The sequence below is a fragment of the Muscardinus avellanarius genome (genome assembly GCF_963383645.1).
Source record: "Muscardinus avellanarius genome assembly, chromosome: 18".
Taxonomy (NCBI): domain Eukaryota; kingdom Metazoa; phylum Chordata; class Mammalia; order Rodentia; family Gliridae; genus Muscardinus; species Muscardinus avellanarius.
The window spans coordinates 24419637-24440205 of NC_137804.1; the positions used below are offsets into that span (position 1 = coordinate 24419637).

General features: G+C 47.1%; 1 pseudogene across 1 annotated transcript; it reads right to left on the minus strand.

Annotated features, from left to right (window-relative positions):
- Positions 1–5546: 5546 nt before the first annotated feature.
- LOC308276536 lies at positions 5547–20352 on the minus strand (annotated as a pseudogene). The gene is made up of 10 exons: positions 20204–20352; positions 16411–16766; positions 16269–16309; positions 14982–15114; positions 14329–14803; positions 12521–12738; positions 9584–9752; positions 7300–7516; positions 6622–6953; positions 5547–6346 (listed from the first exon to the last, which is right to left on the minus strand). The product of its transcript is annotated as an uncharacterized misc_RNA (transcript).
- Positions 20353–20569: the final 217 nt, after the last annotated feature.

Below are 20569 nucleotides of genomic sequence, written 5' to 3' on the forward strand. Positions count from 1 at the left end.
TGCGGGGATGACAGGCGTGCGACGCCGCGCCCGGGCTAAATACTTCTATTCTACAAGAGGAATGGCCGGGCATGGTGGCCCACATGCATTTTGCATCCTCATACATTGCCTATTTTTAGGAAAGATCTGTCTGAAATAGGATTTTTTAGGGGCTGGTAGAATAAAGTGGTCACATTCTGATACTTTAAGGGCACAGGAATAAATATTTTTACCCTTTTCAGATTAATTTATAAGCCAAAATACTGCTCTAGAGTTCATCAATCCAGTAAATTTCCTCACATAGTCAAGCTCCCAGCGTGGTTCATGCACCACTCCCACCTGCCCTGTAGGCAGCAGGTGAGAGGGAAAGCACGTTACAGTTCAGAGGACATCGCTTTCTTTGTTCTTTTGATGGCTGCTGAAAAATTTGGATTGTAATCCCTCTTTGAAGATGTGTATTTTTATGGAAAACAAATGCCTTTCTGTTATCTATGAGTACAGGGGTTTTTCTTCTTGGGTTTTGATGTGTGTCTAACAGTCTTTTTCTTTTTTGAACTAAGAATATGACCCAAGGGCATTGTACCTCCAAGCTACAGTGATAGGAATCCAGCCTTATTTTACGTTTTTTTGTTTGTTTTTTTTTTTTCTGGTGCTGGGGGTGAAATCCAGGGGCCTTCTACCTCTGAGCTACACCCCCAGACCTATTTATTTTATGTTTTATTTGGAAACGGGGTCTCACTAAGTTGCGGAGAGCCTCACTAAGTAGCTTGAGGCTGGCTTCGAACCGGCACTATCCTCCTGTCTCAGCCTCCCAAGTGCTGGGATTACAAGCGTGCGCCACCACGCCCGGCTACTTTTCGTTTTTTGAAACAGGGTCTCACTAAGTTGCAGAGGACCTCATTAAGTTTCTGAGGCTGACCTCAAACCTGCAATCCTCCTGTCTCAGCCTCCCAAATACTGGGATTACAGGAATGCACCACTACATCAGGCTATGCATAATTTTTTTCAAATCCTGTAGTTATGTGAATACTAGATAATACACTCTGAACGCAATGGTCTTACGTGATTTCACACACTTCACAGTTTATACAGAGCTAGTGCAGAATTTTTGCACCTGAGTTTTTGAGCACTGCAAAGCCACCCATAATTAGATCAATATTTTTAAAGGCTTAGGACCTCTTCTCAGTTATATCTTTTTTTTTTTTCAGTACTAGAGATGGAACCCAAGGGCATTCTTCCTTTTTACTCTACCCCCAGCCCTATTCCATTTGAAAACAGTGTCTCATAAGTTGCTATGCGTCTCGCTAAATTGCTGAGGCTGGCTGGCTTCAAACCTGCGATGTTCCTGTCTCAGCCTCCCAAGTACTGAGATTACAGACACGCGCAGATTGCAGACATGTGCCACTGAGCCCAGCACCCAGTTATATCTTAAGATCACACCCTACATTCATTATCATTCTTTGATAATTCAGGAATCACTTGAGAGTTCTAGAGTTCTTCCTGATCCGTGGTGTATATTCCACTACTTGGAGAAGATGTAAAGTTCTGATCATTCCCCCCATCTGGGGCCTGAATGAGAAAGACGATGCCTTTGCTTTGGGCACAGTGGTACCTTCAGATAATACATCTGGTCTCCGGGGCAACGGACCGGACCCACGTGACAACTACGGACCACAGCTCATCTGGGGGTGCTGCGCCGCACTGGAGTGGACATCGCACATGCGGGAGGCGTAGCAATAAAAGGAGGCTGAAGCCAGAGAGCAGGCATTTGTCCCGTGGGCGCAGTAGCAGCGCCTCCACAGCAGTGTGTTTAAGTCTAGGCCTTTGGACAGTACAACATTTAAACTTATTATATCTTTATTTTGATTTGCCATATTTAAACCCATATATGTATACATGTTGTTGTTTTGTTTACAGGGGTTGAACCCAGGGGCATTCTACCTCTAAACTATACCCCTAACCCTTTTTATTTTTTATGTTTAGAACCAAGGATCTTGCTAGGTTGCTGAAAGTAGCCTTATGCTCCTCCTGTCTCAGCCTCCCTAATACTAGTGGATAAATTATAGGCATGCATCACCAGGCCCAGCAAACCCACTGTACTGAGAAGTCGTTTGTATGTTTTGTGATCATTTGAGCAGTTCTGAGCTTCACTGAAGAGCGGAATGGTGACTGGTCATAGGCTGCCTTGAATCAGGTGTCTGCGCCTGGTGGAGCAGCCCGGCCAGAGCCTGGGCCATCTGTAGGCAGGAGGTGGCCCAGTGGGTCACCCTCACAAGGGCTGTGGACAGGCTGCCCCTCTGGGGAGGGGCTGCCCGTGAGCAGGGCGCAGTCTACCTTTCTAGAGGCAGATCTGCTAGGTCCAGTGTGAACACAGCTCACTGTAGGTCTCACTTCCTTTGCGAGAAAAGCCACAGCCAGCCACAGCTGTACCTACATGAGAAACCACGCAGACCGAGCTGCTTCCCCCAGGTCTGACTCAACTGAAAATACACTTGGTTTCCTGCCTCTGTGTTTTGGGCAAGATGGCTGTCTGCTTCCTGACTCTCAGAATCACAATTGACAAAAGCATATCGCAAGCATTAGTCATCGGTATGGTTTCCCCCACCCCTGCCCCCGACGTGATTTATTTTATTCATCTTCCTCGTCCTGGACTTTGTTCTGCAGTCTGGCAGCTGCTCCTTTTAACTGTAAAAACCGCTTTGTTCTGCCGCGGTATTTACTTCTCCCGCCTCTCTTTCCTGAGCACCTCCTTCTAAGCTGTGAGTGGAGAAACCCGGGAGGTTTCTGAGCTCTGCTCGGAGGGGCGGCGTGGGGATCCCGCGGACCTTGCCAGCCGCTTCGTGGATAAAGTAGTTCCGCCAAGTCTGCGTTTGGGATTTGCTGATTCAAATTCTCTTGGCCTAAGAAATGATGTGCATTTTTAAGATACGTCCATCTCCCTGGGGCTTGGGCCGGGGAGGCAGCCTGGGCCGCAGACAGCAGCAAGGGGAGCCGCATCCGGGCTGCGCGGGTGGGAAAGGCCCTGCCCTGTCCAGGGTCTTCCCAGGGCGCAGGGACCCAGAGGCTTTCTCCGGAACTGAGTTGCTTACTTATTTCCTGCAAACTTGACTTATTGCAGCCGCCACAGGCAGCTCTGCCTCCTCCCCTCTCGGCTTTTGCATTTGCATTCTGAGGGCCTGTCTGGCCAAGAGGGGGCCTTGAGGCACTAGACCCCAGCAGTCTCCTCCAGAATCCATGCTCATAACTGTCCCAGAAGCTTGAAAGTGGTCTGGAAGGCTATACTGCCAGGGAATGGGGATGTACGTTATTTTTTACATTATACAAATCTGCATTTTTTTCCTTAGCATATACTCCTTGAAGAGAAAATTTTAAAAGGGAGTGAAACTGTAATATTTAAGCGGCAAATCACAGAAGACTGCTAACCCATTCTTCACTTCAAAAATTATCTGAGCTTAGCCGGGTGTGGTGGTGCATGTTTGTAATCCCAATAAACTATTTTAGAGTAAAAAATAAATAACAATAAAAATAAGGCTGGAGATATAGCTCAGAGGTAAAATACCCCTGGATTACATCCCTAGTACCATACACACACACAAAAAAAAAAATCTGAAATAATTACTGGGCACAAAATTAAAAGTGTGTGTGTGTGTGTGTGTGTGTGTGTGTGTGTGTGACTGAGGATGAAACCCAGGGGCATTCTATCTCCAAGCTACACCCACAGCCCTATACAGAACACAACACAATGTTGAGTTCCACAGTAACAGAACGCTTGTGGACCACTACCAGAAACACAACTTCTACTTTTTTTCCCCACACATTCTACCTCCAACCTACACCCCCAGCCCTATTTTGTATTTTTATTTTGAAACAGGGTCTCACTATGTTGCCCTGTCTCAGCCTCCCAATACTGGGATTATAAGCATGGGCCACCACACCTGGCCAAAATCCTCTTTTAAACGACTTTGAAATGTTGGATAACAATAGAGAAATCAGTGGCCTGTGGGAGCACCCCACCCTGCAGTTTTGCACACCCACTGAGGGCCTAAGTAAATGCCTGACCAAAACAGGCTATCCTTCAGGCAGGGGGTGCCGCGCCTCACTGCAGAGGGAAGACACAAACTCAATTGTACCCGCAGCATTCCAGCCTGCACATGGAGCAACGTGCCCAAAGCCAGCACGATTTATCAAGGCTCCAGGAATCCCTGGACAAGACGCTTTGCACAGAAAGAATTCTGTTACTCATTCCTTCCCTCCTCTCCCACCAGAATTTTCCAGTCCCCTCCTGCTCCCCTCCCTGGAATGCAGCACTCTCCCCTTCCGGCATTCCAAGTCCTGCTCCTTCACTGATGAGGCAGAAGAGAGAAAGGTCGCCTGCCCAGGGGCTCTGGCATTGCTTTTTCACCCACAATAGAAAAGGGCCCGCAGCTGCGCTTCCTTATACAGCGCTTGCCGGGGAGCTTTCCTTACCTTAGAAAAAGTTCAAGGCTTGTAAAATATTTACATAGCCCGGGTGTCACTTGATCAGCAACAAAGGAAAAAACAAATCACTGCTTTGTGGATATATAAAATACCAACTGACATCTATTTTTTTCTTTTTTTTTTAATTTTTATTGGTGCATTGTAATCATACATCACATTGGAATACAAGACTTGAGAGGATATACAAGCACACATCATCCAATTAGCCCTCATCCAGCCCCCATCCCATTCCCTCCCCCTCCCTCGATCCCATGCTTGTTTGGTGATTAACTTGGATACATTTGTTTATGTACCTCCTGCGTTTTAAAGAGGCTCCATCCTCCCCTATTCCATACTCTCTGATTGGTCACCTTAGTTGCTTCACTATAGGGCCCTTTCTATAGCTCGACCTCTTCCTGTTGCCCCTTTCCTCCTAGTTTTTGCTGATTAGGGGAAGCATCTGATTTTTATTTTCTGTGATATTTCTCTGTGCATGCTGCGTTGCAAGTACCAATCCCACTCTTGACGGCCCCAGTAGTGGCCTGGCTATCTGGTGGACTGATCCAGACCTCGCTGGCTCAAGCAGCGGCCTTGCCTCATGGGAGGCCCCGGTTCTGGCCTTGCTGACCCCAACACTGGCCTAACCCCTCAGCTGGCTCCGATCCCGGCCTTGGAGGCCCCAGCACCGGCCTGGCAGGCTCCGATGTTAGCCGATGGCCCCGGCATCGGCCTAACCCCTCGGCAGGCTCCGATCCAGGCCTCGGAGGCCAACTGACATCTATTTTAAATCTTAAAACCAGTGTGATCCGGGTGTGTTGGAACACATCTGTAATTCCCGTACTTGGGAGAGGCTGAGATGGGAGGATCACAGGTTCGAGGACAACCTCAGCAATGTAGTAAGACTCTCAGCAACCTAGCAAGACCCTATTTCAAAACAAAAAAATAACAAAAGGACTGTGAGTATAGTTTGGGGGTGAATAGTTCTGGATTCCATCTGTAATACCACAAAATAAAAACAAAACAAACAGTTGAGTACTGAGAAGCTTGCTCGATAGAGGAAGACATGGCTTGAAAAAGATGATTGTGAATAGGAAATACCAGAAAATGTCTCAAACACTGATGTTTAAAAGAGGAAGAGGGACCATGCCAATCCCACTTCTTCCTGCGGTTCCCAAGGTGGGATGCAGACTCCGCCCTCTGGGCAGAGGCACTCTAGTGCTTGTTATCTGTGGCCTGCTGCGGTGCAGGGCTGCTGAGCGGTGGCCGCGTCCACCCAGGATCCCACACTTCCTAGCTCTCCTCATTAGCCGTCCATAAAGAGCCTCCATCACCAGGCCAGAGGACAGTCCATGCTTTCCAGAATAGTGGTCACGCTCCCAGCCCAGCTGGCCAGGGGTTTCCAGCGTCATTCCTGAGGTCAGAAACAAAGGAAAAGATGTAGGAAGTACTGAAGTTCCCCCACAGGTGAAAGTCAAACAGCCTGTGGCCTCCGTGACCTCCTGCCCACAGGTGTGAAAGCCAAGATCCCCGCACTTGACCAGGGCGCAAGCCTAAACGTGGTAAGTGCCGTGCACTGTGTGAAAGCCGTCAAAGACCCCAGGGCGTCCAGCTCTTTGGACAAGGTGGCCTCTCTGCAGTAAATGGCATCAGAGGCTGTTGGAACAGACTTGGAGGTAGCCCTCCTTTCCCCAGACAGGGACCAGGGTGAAGTTGTCATACATCATCTCAGAGTGAAACGGGGGAGGAGCGTTCACGTCCCACTTGGTGGCTTCATCACAGTGGACCTCCTGAGCATCCTTTTCACAGTACGGATCACCGACAAGATTTTTAAAAACCTGCTGTGGGAGGGGTCTGTTTTATCTGTTGCGTTCCAGTGGGTTTTTGGCTACCTGGGCAATGATAAGGTGACCTTTGGAGGTTTTGTGGTTTTTTTTTTTTTTTTTTTTTTTTTTTTGTGTGTGTGTGTGTGTGTGTGTGTGTGTGTGTGTGGGGATGGAACCCAGGGGCATTCAACCTCTGAGCTACACTCCCTGCCCTATTTTTTATTCTTTATTTTGAAACAGGGGCTCACTGAGTTGCGGACGACCTCACTAAGTAGCTGAGGTTGTCCATGAACTACAGTCCTCCTGTGTCAGCCTCCCAAATGCTGGGATCACAAGCGTGCACCACCACGCCAGGCTCTACCTTTGGAGGTTCCTATGTCATGGTACCAAAAGGACTTCAGAGGGTTGTGTGTGCCACTCCCTGTCATCCCAGCGAGGGGTGGTGGACGTTAGCTGCCAGGACATTGACCCCAAAGCCACAGCAAAAGCTTTCTGGATCTCAGTGGCTGCCAGGAGCGAGAGATGGTTCATCCAGGCAGCGGGGTACATGACCTGCTTCACCTTGGAGTCTCTGAGGAGTCTGGAGGCGGAGTCAAAGAAAAATATGTCAAAGCAAGTGAAGACGCCAACCTTGCCAGCAAGGAGGGTACTGAAGGCGATGTGGTCTGCCACCAGAGGGGCATCAAAAGCCACCTCAGAGTAAAGGTTGTGGCCAGGTGTATGCATCCCAGTACTGGGGAGACTGAGACAGGAGGATCGCAGGTTTGAGGGACCACTTCAGGGCATCGTGAGACTCTCATCGACCTAGCAAGACCCTGTTTCAAAATGAAAATGAAAGCCGGGCGTGGTAGTGCACACTTGTAATTCCAGCATTTGGGAGGCTGAGACAGGAGGATCGTGGTTCGCGGACAGCCTCAGCTACTTAGTGAGGCCCTCTGCAACTCAGTGAGACCCTGGTTCAAAATAAAGAATAAAAAAAAAAAATAGGGCTGGGGGCGTAGCTCAGAGGTCGATTGCCCCTGGGTTCAATCCCCAATACCACAAAAAAAAAAAAAGAAAAGAAAAAAAAATAGAGGTTGTGTTTCTGATAGTGGTCCACAAGGGTTTTGTTACTGCTAAACACAACATTCATGTTAAACTGATATCTCCCCTCACTTGGACACGGGGGCCATTGCTAAGTTAAGGCTGTTTCCTCCCAAGATTGGCCACCTGGAACATTTCTCCTTGATGGCCATACATTGCAGGCATTGGAGCATCTAGGAAAAAATGGTGTAAGTGGATTTTAAATGTATGTGTGTGTGTGTGTGTATAGTATATATGTATACTTAAAAGTACATATAAATGTGTGTATATATATGTAATATTAGTGTGTGTGCACGTGTGCGGTTCTGGGGATTGAACTTGGGCATTCTACCACTGAGCTACCACTACCCCACCCCTGTTTAAGTATTTATTTTGTGGTACTGGGGATGGAACTGAGAGGCTTTCTACCCCCGGGCTACACTTCAGGACCTATTTTATATTTTATTTGGAAACAGGGTCTCACTAAGTTGCTGAGAGCCTCACATAGTAGCTGAGGCTGGCTTCAAACCTGTGCGATCCTCCTGTCTCAGCCTCCCAGGCGCTGGGATAACAAGCGTGCGCCACCACGCCTGGGTTTGTTTAATTTATTTTGAAGCAGCGTCTCGCAGAGTTACTGCACTCTGGTTTCAAACCTGTGACCCTCCTGTCTCGGCCTCCCAGGTGCTGGGATTTTTGGGTACACCGTGACACGCAGCTTGTCTCATGTTTTCAATAGAAACTTTTCTGTATTGTTTCCCTAATATATAAATAACAATTATAGGTCAATATGAAAAGAATTACTAAAAACATACAAAGGATATGAACAGGTGATTCATGGAAGAACAAATAAAAATGGCCAAGAGACATCTGAAAAGATGTCCAACCTCATTAGTAACAGGAAAATGGAAAATAATAAAGCCTCATTTTTCAGTTCCATTAGACTGGCAAAAATACAAAAGCTTATTCTATTCTTGTGCTGACCAAAGGGTAGAAAAACAGAGACTTACAGACTAGTACTGAGTATATAAACGTAAATAAAAACCTTTCAAGCTGGGCATTACACCTGTAATCCCAGCAACTAAGGAGACTATCGCAAGAGGGTCTCCAGCTCTAGGCCAGCCTTGGCACTTAGCCTTGTATCAAGAAGAGAAGGGCTGGGGCTATAGCTCAGTGGTAGAGCGCCCCGGTACATCCCCAGCTACCACCACAACCAGAAAAAGAAATCTTTTTTCTTTTTCTGAAAGAAAAAGTTTGATACTGAAAAAGAAGAAAGAAGTTTATACTGTTTAAAATAATTTAAGCCAGGTGTGGGGCACATGCCTGTAATCCTTGCACTTAAAGGGCTGAAACAGGAGGCTCAAAGGTTCAAAGTCAGCCTCAGCAATTTAGCAAGACCCTCCGCAACTCAGTGAGATCCTGTTTCAAAATAAAACATAAGGCTAGGGGTGTAGCTCAGAGGTAGAATGCCCCCGGGGTTCAATCCTTAGCCCCACAAAAATTAATTATCTAATTAAAAATTTTAAATATGCATAGCCTTTTATAAATTCCATTTTTAGGAATTTTACCTTACAGAAAAACTTGGACGTGTTTGCAGAAATATATGTGTATGAGTATTCATTGAAACATTGCTTATAATAGCAAGAGTTAAAAAAAAAATAAGCATACAGCCGGGTGTGGTGGCGCACGCTTGTAATCCCAGCATTCGAGAGGCTGAGACCGGAGGATCGCGGTTCGCGGACAGCCTCAGCTACTTAGTGAGGCCCTCCGCAACTCAGTGAGACCCGGTTTCAAAATAAAGAATAAAAAAAAAATAGGACAGGGATTGTAGCCCGGACGTTGAATGCCCCTGGGTTCCATCCCCAGACCCGCAAAAACAAACAAACAAATAAGCATACAGCAGGCTAAAAAGAATGTCAATAAAATATGAATTACAAAGAAAGGAGAGAAAATTGTCGAAGGGAGTTTTTCTGGGAAGGGAGGCGGGTGAGAAACGGGCTGTGGTGGAGGAGAACGTTTATTTCCTTGGTCCTACTTAGCTTGCTCATGTAATGTGTTTATATTCATGTATTTCTGTGCTCATTAATAAATGGAAAGACCCACAGATGAGTAAGCGCCTAGTGATACCAGGCATCCTCAATGAACCGTGGCACTTGGACTTTGGGTTTGATTTTTCAGATCCCCGGGCAGGTCTCCTTTTGATCCCAGTTAGCATGTCGTGGCTTTTGGACGCTGGCCTGGTCCTCTGCTTGCCCTCAGCCGACTGAGGGGAAGGCTGGACTCCTCCTCTGCGTCCCCGAAACAGTGGGCTCCAGGCATGGGTTCCACCTGACCAGCCGGGAGACGGCATGAAGTCCAAATATGGGTGAACAGATGCTCTTGTAACGTTGAACCCGTGAATGGCACTTTCCGGAAACACTCTACCTGCACATCCTGTAAGTCAGAACATCAGAGTAGAGTCTGCTGCCAGGTAAAGGTAAATAAGCACCACTTCATTCAGGAATTCACTCAGCCATTAACAAGTTCCTCCCTGCCTGGAGCCAGAGATATAGAGATGGTGGCTCCACTCCCAGCAAGGATCTTGGTGTTGGGGAAGCCGTCTTGTTCAGTCCAATCCCAAGGGCACAAAGTTCTCTTAGAAACAGCCATTGCAAGCCGGGCATGGTGGCGCACGCTTTTAATCCCAGTGCTAGGGAGGCCGAGCAGGAGGATTGCACAGGTTCGAAGCCAGCCTCAGCTACTGGGTGAGGCCCTCTGTAACTTAGTGAGTTCCTGTTTCAAAGTAAAGAATAAAACATAGGGCTCGGGGCATAGCTCGAAGGTAGTATGTCCCTGGGTTCAATCCACAGTACTGCAAAAAAAAAAAAAAAAAAAAAAAAGATAAAAGATGTATGACTAGAATACACCAATTAAAGAAAAAGGAAAAGAAAGAAATATTAGCTGGGTGGCTCTATTCTTTTCTATTCCTTCTTTCTTCCATTTATTTATTTATTTGTTTGTTTGTTTGTTTGTTTGTTTGTTTGTTTTGCGGTACTGGGAATGGAACCCAGGGGCATTCTACCTCCAAGCTACACTTCCAGCCCTATTTTTAATTCTTTATTTTGAAACAGGTCTCACTGAGTTGCAAAGGGCTGTACTAAGTAGCAGAGGCTGTCCAAGAATTGTGATCCTCCTGTCTAGGCCTCCCAAATGCTGGGATTATAAGTGTGTACCACCACACCTGGCTTTTTTTCTAACTTCTTGTAATAAAAAGAAAAACATGGTGACCATCTGCCTACATGGTGTTCAAAACATTTACTGAATGAATGTTATACAAAATCTTTGAATCCCTGATTATTTCTTTAAAATAAAGTTCTAGAGAGCCAGGCATCGTAGCACATGCTTGTAATCCCAGTACTTGGGAAGCTGAGACAGGAAGATTGCAGGTTCAAGGCCAGCCTCCACAACTTAGTGAGGCCCTCTGCAATTTAGTGAGACTCTGTTTCAAAAATAAAAATTTTATTTTTTTAACACACTAAATAGCTTCCCAGAAAGGTTATAGAAATGTACAGCCCTCCAACACAGTGCAAGCCTGCCCATCCCAGTAGGAATGTTTCTGTGAAGGAAAATGATCACAAACACATGAAGTAAGGTGGGACACGGAGTCCTCACCTTTCCAGGTTGTGCTTGGCCTTGATTACCGGCTCATTCAGCATTATTCAATTATCTAGAGAATATGGCACTGTCTGATTTTCTTACTTAAAGGATCACCCCAAAGATTACAATTGTGTTGCCCTACAGGACATTAGCCAGTTTTGTAATTATTAATTTCATTATTACCAGACTAAATGAAAGACACACTCCATTTCTCAAATTCTCTTTGGACCCACTTTCCTATCTTACTGCTTCTTTAATTAATTAATGAATTAAATAAAAACTTCATTTATAATTGTGTAATAGTCATGCTTATACTACTTGGGAAGACGAGACAGGAGGATCATAGGTTCGAGGCCAGCCTGAGCAACTTAGCAAGGCCCTCAGCAATTTAGTGAGACCCTGTTTCAAAATAAAAGCTGGGAGCCAGGTGTGGTGGCCCACGCTTGTAATCTCAGCATTTGGGAGGCTGAGACAGGAGGATCTAGGTTTGTGGACAGCCTCAGCTACTTAGTGAGGTCCTTTGTAACTCCGAGTTGCAATTTAGTGAGACCCTGTTTCAAATAAAGAAAAAAAAAAAATAGGGCTGGGGGTGTAGCTCGGAGGTAGAATGCCCCTGGGTTCCATCCCCAGTACCACAAAAAGTTAAGTATAAATAAATAAATAAATAAATAAATAAATAAATAAATAAAAGCTGGGTGTGGTGGTGCACACTTGTAATCCCAGGATTTGGGAGGCTGAGACCAGAGGATTGCAGGTTCCTGGCCAGCCTCAGCAACTTAGTGAGACCCTGTTTCAAAATAAAAGGATAAAATAAAGCTGGGGATGTAGATGAGAGGTAGAATGCCCCTGGGTTTAATCCCCAGTACCACAAAAATAAATAAGAAAGGCATAGTGGCATGCACCTGTAATCCAGTACTTGGGAGCCTGAGACAGGAGGATCACAGGTTCAAGGCCAGCCTCACAACTTTAGTGGGAACCTGTTTAAATAAAAATGGCTAAGGATGCAGACTAGGTTCAATCTCTGGTGCCAAAATAAAATAAGTACATAAAAAATAGTAACTCAGAAGTAGCATGCCCCTGGGATCAATCCCCAGTACCCCCCCATAAAAGTCATACTTTTAACTTTTTGAAAATTATTCTTGGACATACATTTTCCTTTTTTAAAATTAAAGCCTCGAGAGCACTGGCTGGTTTTCTGTGGAGGCTATCATTTATATTAGGTGTATGAGGGCCAAGGATATAGCTCTGTGGTAGAGTGTTTGCATGTCAGAAGCCCTAGGTTTGATTCCCCAGTACCACAAAAAAAATAAAAATAAAAATAAAAAATAAATAAGTGAAGTGTATATAGTATACATTAGGCTAATATAAAAATTAAACTGCATTTCCTGGGCACATATTGACCAGGCATGAGGTCGAGCACCAAACCTAAGATGGGGCAGGGCACTGAGTCGGATGTGATCGGCAGCCTGGTAAGTAGCTCCAGCCTTTGCCTAGGAGACCTCAATGGGGTCAAATCCCTCTGCGAGATGAAGGTCACCGCCCAGGTGACTGAGCGGCCTAATCACCCGTACATTGCGCTCGTCCTTTTCCCCACCCCGCAAACGCCTGTCTTAAGAGAGATATGTCAATGGGCTTCTCGGGAACCTCTGTCCTTCGAGCAAGCCTGGTATACGACTGAGACACGTGCTTGCCATACACCTGTCTTAGAAGTTGCTTAGAACCATGTAGGGCAGCTGAGGTATCTGTGAGCGCTCCGTCAAAGCTCCACACGCCGGCTGGACCTCTAAGAGAAGAATGTTACCCTGGCACCATGGACTCCACAAAACCATGTACATGTTTCCTTCAGAGACAGGTTATTAAAACTTGAAAGCAGCTGGGCATGGGGGCGCATGCTTGTAATCTCACCATTTGGGAGGCTGAGACAGGAGGATCTCAGGTTCTTGGCCAGCCTCAGCTACTTAGTGAGGCCCTCCACAACTTGATAAGACCCTGTTTCAAAAAATAAAGAATAAAAAATAGGGCTGGGGAATGTAGCTTGGAGGTAGAATGCCCCTGGGTTTCATCCTCAGTACCACCAAATAATAGCAATAATAATAATAACAATAACAACATTTTTTGGTGGCGAAACCCAGGGGCTTTTTACCTGTGGGATATTCCCAGACCTGTTTTGTATTTTATTTGGAAACAGGGTCTCACTAAGTTGCTGAGAGCCTCATTAAGTAGCTGAGGCTGGCTTCGAACCTGTGCGATCCTCCTGTCTCAGCCTCCCAAGCGCAGGGATTACAAGTGTGCGCCCATGCCCAGCTAACAACAATACATTTTAAAAGCTTAGAAGCTGAGCCCAGTGGCACACGCTTGTAATCCTAGCACTGTGAGAAGCTGAGACAGGAGGCTTCTGGGTTCTAGGCCAGCTTCTGCAAATTAGAAAGATCCTGTTTCAAAATAAAAATATAAAAAGGGCTGAGGGTGAAGCTTGGAGGTAGAATGTCCCTGGGTCCAATACCCAGCACCAGATAAATAACTAAATAAAAATAAAAATAAAAAACCTCAAGTTGGGTGTGGTGGTGCACGTTTATAATCCCAGCATTTGAAAGGCCGAGACAGGAAGATTGTGGTTCACAGACAGCCTCAGCTACTTAGTGAAGCCTTTTGCAACTCATTGAGAGCCTGTTCTAAAATAAAGAATAAAGAATAGGGCTTGGGGCTGGGTGTGGTGGCACACGCCTGTAATCCCAGAACTTGGGAGGCTGAGACAAGAGGATCGCACAGGTTCAAAGCCAGCCTCAGCTACTGAGTGAGGCTTTCAGCAACTTATTGAGACCCTATTTCCAAATAAAGTATAAAATAGGCCTGGGAGTATAGCCTGGAGGTAGAAAAGCCCCTGGGTTCCACCCCAGTACCACCACCAAAAAAAAAAAAAAAAAAGGGCCGGGGGTGTAGTTCAGAGGTAGAATGCTCCTGGGCTCCATCCCCAGTGCTGAAAAAAAAACAAAACAAAAGAAAACTTAAAAGCAGGGGATTCTCTGGTCTGTCTCTGGGTCTCTGGATCTGTGTAGCTTTTGCCAAATATCTCAGGATAGTCTTGTAGACAGAGTGGAGAAGCCAGAGGTGGGTGCGCTACAGGGCCCAGGTTCAGCACCATGCCAGGAAACGCCTCTGCCCAGGAAGCGCCACCCTTGGCCGATCAGCGTCAGCAGGAGGGCTGAGGGCCCGACTGGAAATATTTATTTTTACATCGACTTCAGCAGAGACATAAATGAGGTATGTCTCAAATGTGTGAATGACGTGAAGGTCACTGACACGCAGACGTCAGTAGAGATCTCTAAATAACCCATCAGACTGGGATGCTGAAATGGAACCCGATCAATGTGACGCCTCCTTTACACTAAAATGAATGAGCTCCCTAAGCACCGGAGGTGGCAGCAGCACGCGTGTCCCCGTGTGTGGAAAGGGCACAGGTGTGTGAGCCGACACAGGCGCCTCTGAACCCACACTGCCAGGTGGCTGCTGGAAGCTTCCGGGAGGACGCCCAGGACGCGGGAGGTGAGCATCGGCAGCCTGCCGGGCCAGCCGGCACCGGGAGAGCTGCACACCACTCTGGGAGCAGAGGGGGCGCAGGAAGCCTCTGGCGGAACCAGAATCATCATCTCCCCAGGAGCTGCAGAAGGGACTGGGGACAGAGGCCGGGGGCCGCGGCAGCCGCCCTGGAGCGTGCAGAAGAGGCGCCGTGGAGAGGCGGTGGGTTGCTCTCTCCAGCGCCAGGCAGAACCCTGGTGGCAACTGCTGCTCACCAGAGAGCTCGCTGAAAGGAAGGCCTTTCCAGAAGTTCCCAGAGCCGGACCCTGGACCTATGAAGCACAAGGTCACTGGAGGTGTTCAAGGAGAAAGCAGATGTCAGGTTGAGGCAAAAGGGCAGTGTCCTACATCAGGGCTACCTTCCTACATCAGTTACACACACACACACACACACACACACACACACACACACACACAGTCTGCATGCGTGTCCCTGCACATCCAGCTTACTCCCCCTCCGCCGTGGGCCGGCGTGGCTGACCCCACCAGGATGAAAGCTCAGGCCTCTCGGCTGTGGCCCCCAGCCCTCCGCAGTGATGTTTTCCACTCCGCCTCTTGGGACGCCTCTCTCCACCCAGGCTTCCTGACAGGAGGGGAAGTGCGACCAGGCAGGAAACCTTGACAGCCTGGGATCCTTTGTTCAGGTCTGTTCACAGTCTGGCACAGAGACCGAGTGAGCCCTGGATAATATGTGGGCAGCAAGCGGCAGTTCTCTGAACGCTTGCTTGGTCCGGTGAACTGTGAGTGCCTCGCGTGGAGTTCGTGGAGTTCTTCATGCTCAGTGGTGTTCAAATTCTGCACATGAGAATCCTCTGAGGATTCTTTAATCTCAGTGCTCCGAGGTTGGGGCAGAAGGATTGCAAATTCAAGGGCAGCCTGGGCACTTTAGGGGACCTTGTCTCAAAAAATAAAAAAGGCTATGAATAGAGCCGAGTAGTAAAGCATCCATGGTCCCATCCCCAGAACCACACACACACACACACACACACACACACACACACCTCCCAGTGTGCAGTGCCCAGATCACACCCTGTTAGGACCAATTATAGTGGATTCCCAGGGGCCCAGGCACCCATACTTGTTTACAACTGGTCCTGTGATTCCTATGTACATCCACATGGAAAACCAGTAATCTTGGCACTTCTCAAATTTGAAGGGAAAAAGCATTGCCTGATGTCAAGTATGGTGTACACCTTTAATTTCAGTATGGGGAGGCTGAGACAGGAGGATCATAGGTTTGAGGCCAGCTTCGGAAACTTAGTGAGACCCTACTTAAAAAAAAAAAAAAAAGACAGAAGCTGGGCATAGTGGCACACACTTGTAATCCCAGTACTTGGGAGGCTGAAACATGAGGATTGCAGATCTGAAGCCAGCCTCCACAATTTAGTGAGGCTTTCTACAACGTAGTGAGACTCTGTTTCCAAATAAGAAATAAAATCGGACTGGGGGTATAACTTGGAGGTAGAATGCCTCTGTGTTCAATTCCCAGTACCAAACAACAACAACAAAATATAAAAAATAGGGCTGGAGGTATAGCTCAGAGGTATAAATTTCCTGGGTTCAATCCTTAGTCTCACTCTCACAAACACATGCGCGTGTGCACACACACACACACACACACACACACACACACACACACACACACCACACACACATCGCCTGCGGATCTTGCTAAAATGTAGGTTCTATCTAATGCAGCAGTCTGAGGCCTGCAAATCTGCGTTTCTAACAGGTTACCAATAGATGCTGATGGTTCCGGTCCACAGACCACTCACTCTCTGGGCAACAATAACAAAAACCAACGAAAACAAAGTATGAAATAAAACATCTGGGCAACAAGGCTCTACCTAGTCAACTAAGTCAACCCAGCTTTGCTAGCTCGACTGGTTTTCCGCGTGGCCGTAGGAGCCTGGGTGACCCCGTGCCCAGGAGCAAAGAGCGGCTGCTCTGCTGGACGGCTCACTCAGGGCGAGGCGCGGGTCCGGCCTCTGGGCTGCGGCCATCACTCGCTGTTCATAGATGTCCAGGTTCTGGATCACTGGCTCCTCGGCCTGCTTGCGGCTGCTGAGAGCTGGAGAGTTAGGACTCAAGACCGGGTGGTGCCACGTAATACTCAGCCTCGTGATGGGCAGCCGCGCAGCGCTCCCGGGCACGGGCTCCCAGGGCAACCACGGAACAGCCGAGGAGGAAAAAGCCAGCTGACTGCTGGCTCCGGACATCACGCAGCCCGTAAATCTGGAATGTAATGGGCAAGGGAAAAACAGCTGAACCAAGAAGCCAGCCAAGAATTTAACTTTCACAGCTGTGATTTATTAATCACAGCAATTAAACTCACCCCCAGCGAGACTCCAGCTCAAAGTTTATTTCGTGTTCCTGACAAACCTGCTTCTTTCCAAACACGTAGCAAGCTACGTTTCAAATGGCTCGCTGTGCTAATAGTCTGGTTTTAGAACATTTCCAAAACAGACTCAGTGTTTGCCATGAATTTCTTACCCAGTGTCCAGTAAGACGGATTCGTCGCTACTCTCTTTTCTAGCTGTGCACTTAAGATTTAAGCAATAACCATTATTTTGATTATGGAAAATATTTCTGTGGTGTATTTCACACTTTGTTCCCTGCTCTCTCTACACACAAATACATTTTCAGCAGACCTTCTATATCAGCTGTGATTGTCAAGATAGTTCTAATGCTGGGTGTGGTAGCACGTACCTCTCATCCTAGTACTTGGGAGGCTGAGACTGGAGGATCACAGGTTCAAGGCCAGCCTCAGCAACTTAGTGAGATCCTCATCAATTGAGTTTGGCCCTGTTTCAAAATTTAAAAAGTAAAACGGCTGGGGTTGTAGCTCAGAGCTAGAACTTCCCTAGGTTTAATCCCTACTACCAAAAAAAAAAAAATTATCCAAAATAATACAGCTCAGCTTTCCTAGATATGAAAACCTGGTGGACTAAAATTTCCGCTGCCCTTTTTTGGCTAGTAATGAATACAATGGGTAGTTCTCCCTTTAATCAGAACAACATTCTTTATTTGAGGCCAAGAAACTGCTGACTTGACTCTGTTACAGACAGGCAAAAAGAAGTCTTCCAGTCAAAGCACGACTGTGTTTTCCTCCTCGAACTTAACAATTGCCATTGCCCCTTTTCAACCTTTGTCTCTGCGACTCCAAATCTCTTGCTCAAAAGCATACTTATTTGGAAATAAAATCCTTTTTTCGGGGGGGGGGCAGTGTTAAAATGGAACCTTCTAGAAAATAAATTGGAAAATAAACTCAGCTTGCAGTTCCTGCCGTAAGATACTAGACATGAACGGCACTTCTGTGTGTCCCCCTCCTCCCAGGAGAGGACCGTTTCTTCTCATCGTTGCGTGTTACTAAGTATTTTAGAGCGAATAATCCAGTTCTGTTTTGAAAACGGCCTGGCCTCCAGCCAAGGCCCTCTCCGGGCATGCAGGCTCACCAGGTGGTGTGCCCAGGCGGGGCCCCCTGCCCTGTGGAGAGGCTCGAGGGCTGACCAACTGCCCAGGAATATGATCAAATGTCAAGATAACATCAAATCAAGGGATCGTATTGCTGCCCTTTAAAAAATAAAATGACACCCTGTCCAAATCTCCACTCCTAAGGCCTGTGTTTGCATTTCTCCCCTCTCCCTCTCTGTTTCTCCCTCTCTCTCTCTCTCTCTCTCTCTCTCTCTCTCTCTGTCTCTCTCCTTTCTCTGGTGCATTGTGGTCCACATCATAATGTAGGTCAGAGTATGTGTTTGCATTTCAAAACAAACTCCCCAGGCCACGAGTTTCTTTTTCTTTTTCTTTTTCTTTTTCTTTTTCTTTTTCTTTTCTTTTCTTTTTTCTTTTTTGCCATAACTTCTAGAAACAAACCATAATTCTTTCCAGCAGTAAAATAAGGTTAAGAACACTCATTCTGAATCCTCGCAAACTCCAATCCTTCTCAGAATGAGGAGTGTCCCCTCCCAGCCCTGCCCCATCTCAAGCTGTTACTTCTTTCCCCAGGGGATAAATGTACCATCCAAAGCCCGGGATTTGTTGCCATTCATCTGGGACACTGTCAGCAATGTTTTGCCACAAGAACAACAGAGCCTTTGAGGGAGCAGTCATGAGTTTCTGAGTAGAAACAAAAGTATAGTTGATAAATTCTGTTATCTGAATTTTGTCTCTAAAGACAAGCAAGGAATGATTTAAAATGTCTCAAAAATTCATTTTCCATTCCATCTCTGGTTTCTTTTTTTTTTTCTTTGCTTTTTATTTTTGTGGTACTAGGGGTTAAACCCAGGGACGCTATCTCCACACCCAGAGCTCTTTTTATTTTTTATGTTGAAACAGGGCCTCACTAAATTGTTGAGGCTGGCCTCCAACCTACAATCCTCCTGTCTCAGTCTCCCAAATACTGAGATTACGGGCCTGAGCCGCTGTATCTAGCTGTAAAATATCTCTACAGTACAGTGTAGTGGTACCACCAGGAGGTATGGGAACTGAGGCTGGGGTAGCGTGGATGAGCCAGTCCCTGGGGGGCATCCACTTGAGAAAGCCCCCCTTTCTCAAGTGAGGGACAGAGAACATTAAGTCTCAGAAGCTTGTAATCCATAAAAACAAGGAAACTTCAGAAGCAGCAGGGTATCACATTTCTTCATATTTTGAGCAAATAAAATTTATATTATTTACAGAGGCCCTAATAAGAGAGCTGTAAGTGACAATCATTTTGCAGGAACAAAGGTAGGCAGATAATAAGAGGTTATGCAGATTTAACCAGGTATTCACGCTGAAAGGTTGGCAAGCTGAACGGGGTAGGGGAGAATGAGTAATTACAGTAAAAATAGGTACAACCGCTCGCCGTTCTAAAGAGCGGTGAACCGGGCGACATTTTAGCTGAAGCTGGAGTGCCGCTTTGCTTCTTTATTTGGTATCTCTACACTGTCTCAGGGAAGCCAAACGGGGCCAAGGCAGGACTTCAAAGGCTCAGCAGGCAGCGGAAGGGGCTGCTTGGTTTTAAAGTGGCAGGAATGACCAGATATGATGGCATGCACCTGTAATCCCAGTACTGGGGAGGACGAGATCGCAGAAGGATTGCAGGTTCAAGGACAGCCTCGCAACACAGTGAAACTCTCAGCAACCTAGTGAGGTCCTGTTTCAAATTAAAAAAAAAAAAAAAAAAAAAAAAGGAATGAGGCTGAGACACAAGGATCCCAGATTCACAGCCAGCCTCAGCTACTAAGTGAGGCCCTCTGCAACCTAGTGAGACTCTGTTTCAAAAGAAAAAAAAAAAATAATAGGGCTGGGGGTATAGCTTGGAGGTTGAATGCCCCAGGGTTCAATCCCTAGTACCACAAAAAAACCAAATAAATAAAGGGGGGTGTAGCTTGGAGTTAGAATGCCTCTGGGTTCAAACCCCAGTAAAACACACACACACAACAACAACAACAACAACAACAATAAATAAAATAAAGTGGTAGGACTAGACAGGCCAGGTGCTGGTAGATGCTGGTGGCCTGAGGGACAGGACTCCCTGGGAAGAAGGGTCTGTGGGGTTGGGAGGTTTTCAAAATCCAACAAGTGACCCATCTTAAGAGTTGATTGGGACCTGGACCCTGCAGCGAATGCTGGCCAGATGTGCGTGTGCCTGGCCCGAAGAGGCAGCAACACATTGTTCACAGGGCATCTACAGGGAGCTGAGCTGCAGGGGGCCTGTGTGGGCGGCCATTGCTCCTTCTCTGTGGCCTGCTCTGCTCTGAGACATGGGGCTTGGTTCATGGGGAGTCTGAACCTCACTGCCATGAAACAGCATGGCCATGAGGGTGCCTGTTCCAGACATCCTTGCAACACCCCCTGGGAGCCAGGCCAGGTGCGGGCGGGAGGGACATGGTGGTGGACAGCTCCCATCTACGTGTGGGACCAGGCATAACCAGATGAATGCCTACCTGTTAGATGGGGACGAGCAGGAGGGAGAATAAAGGCAGCGAGGGCCCAGCTGGTGATGGAAGGGCAATTTTAAACAGCATGTGCAGGGAAGGACCCAGTGGGGGAGAAGG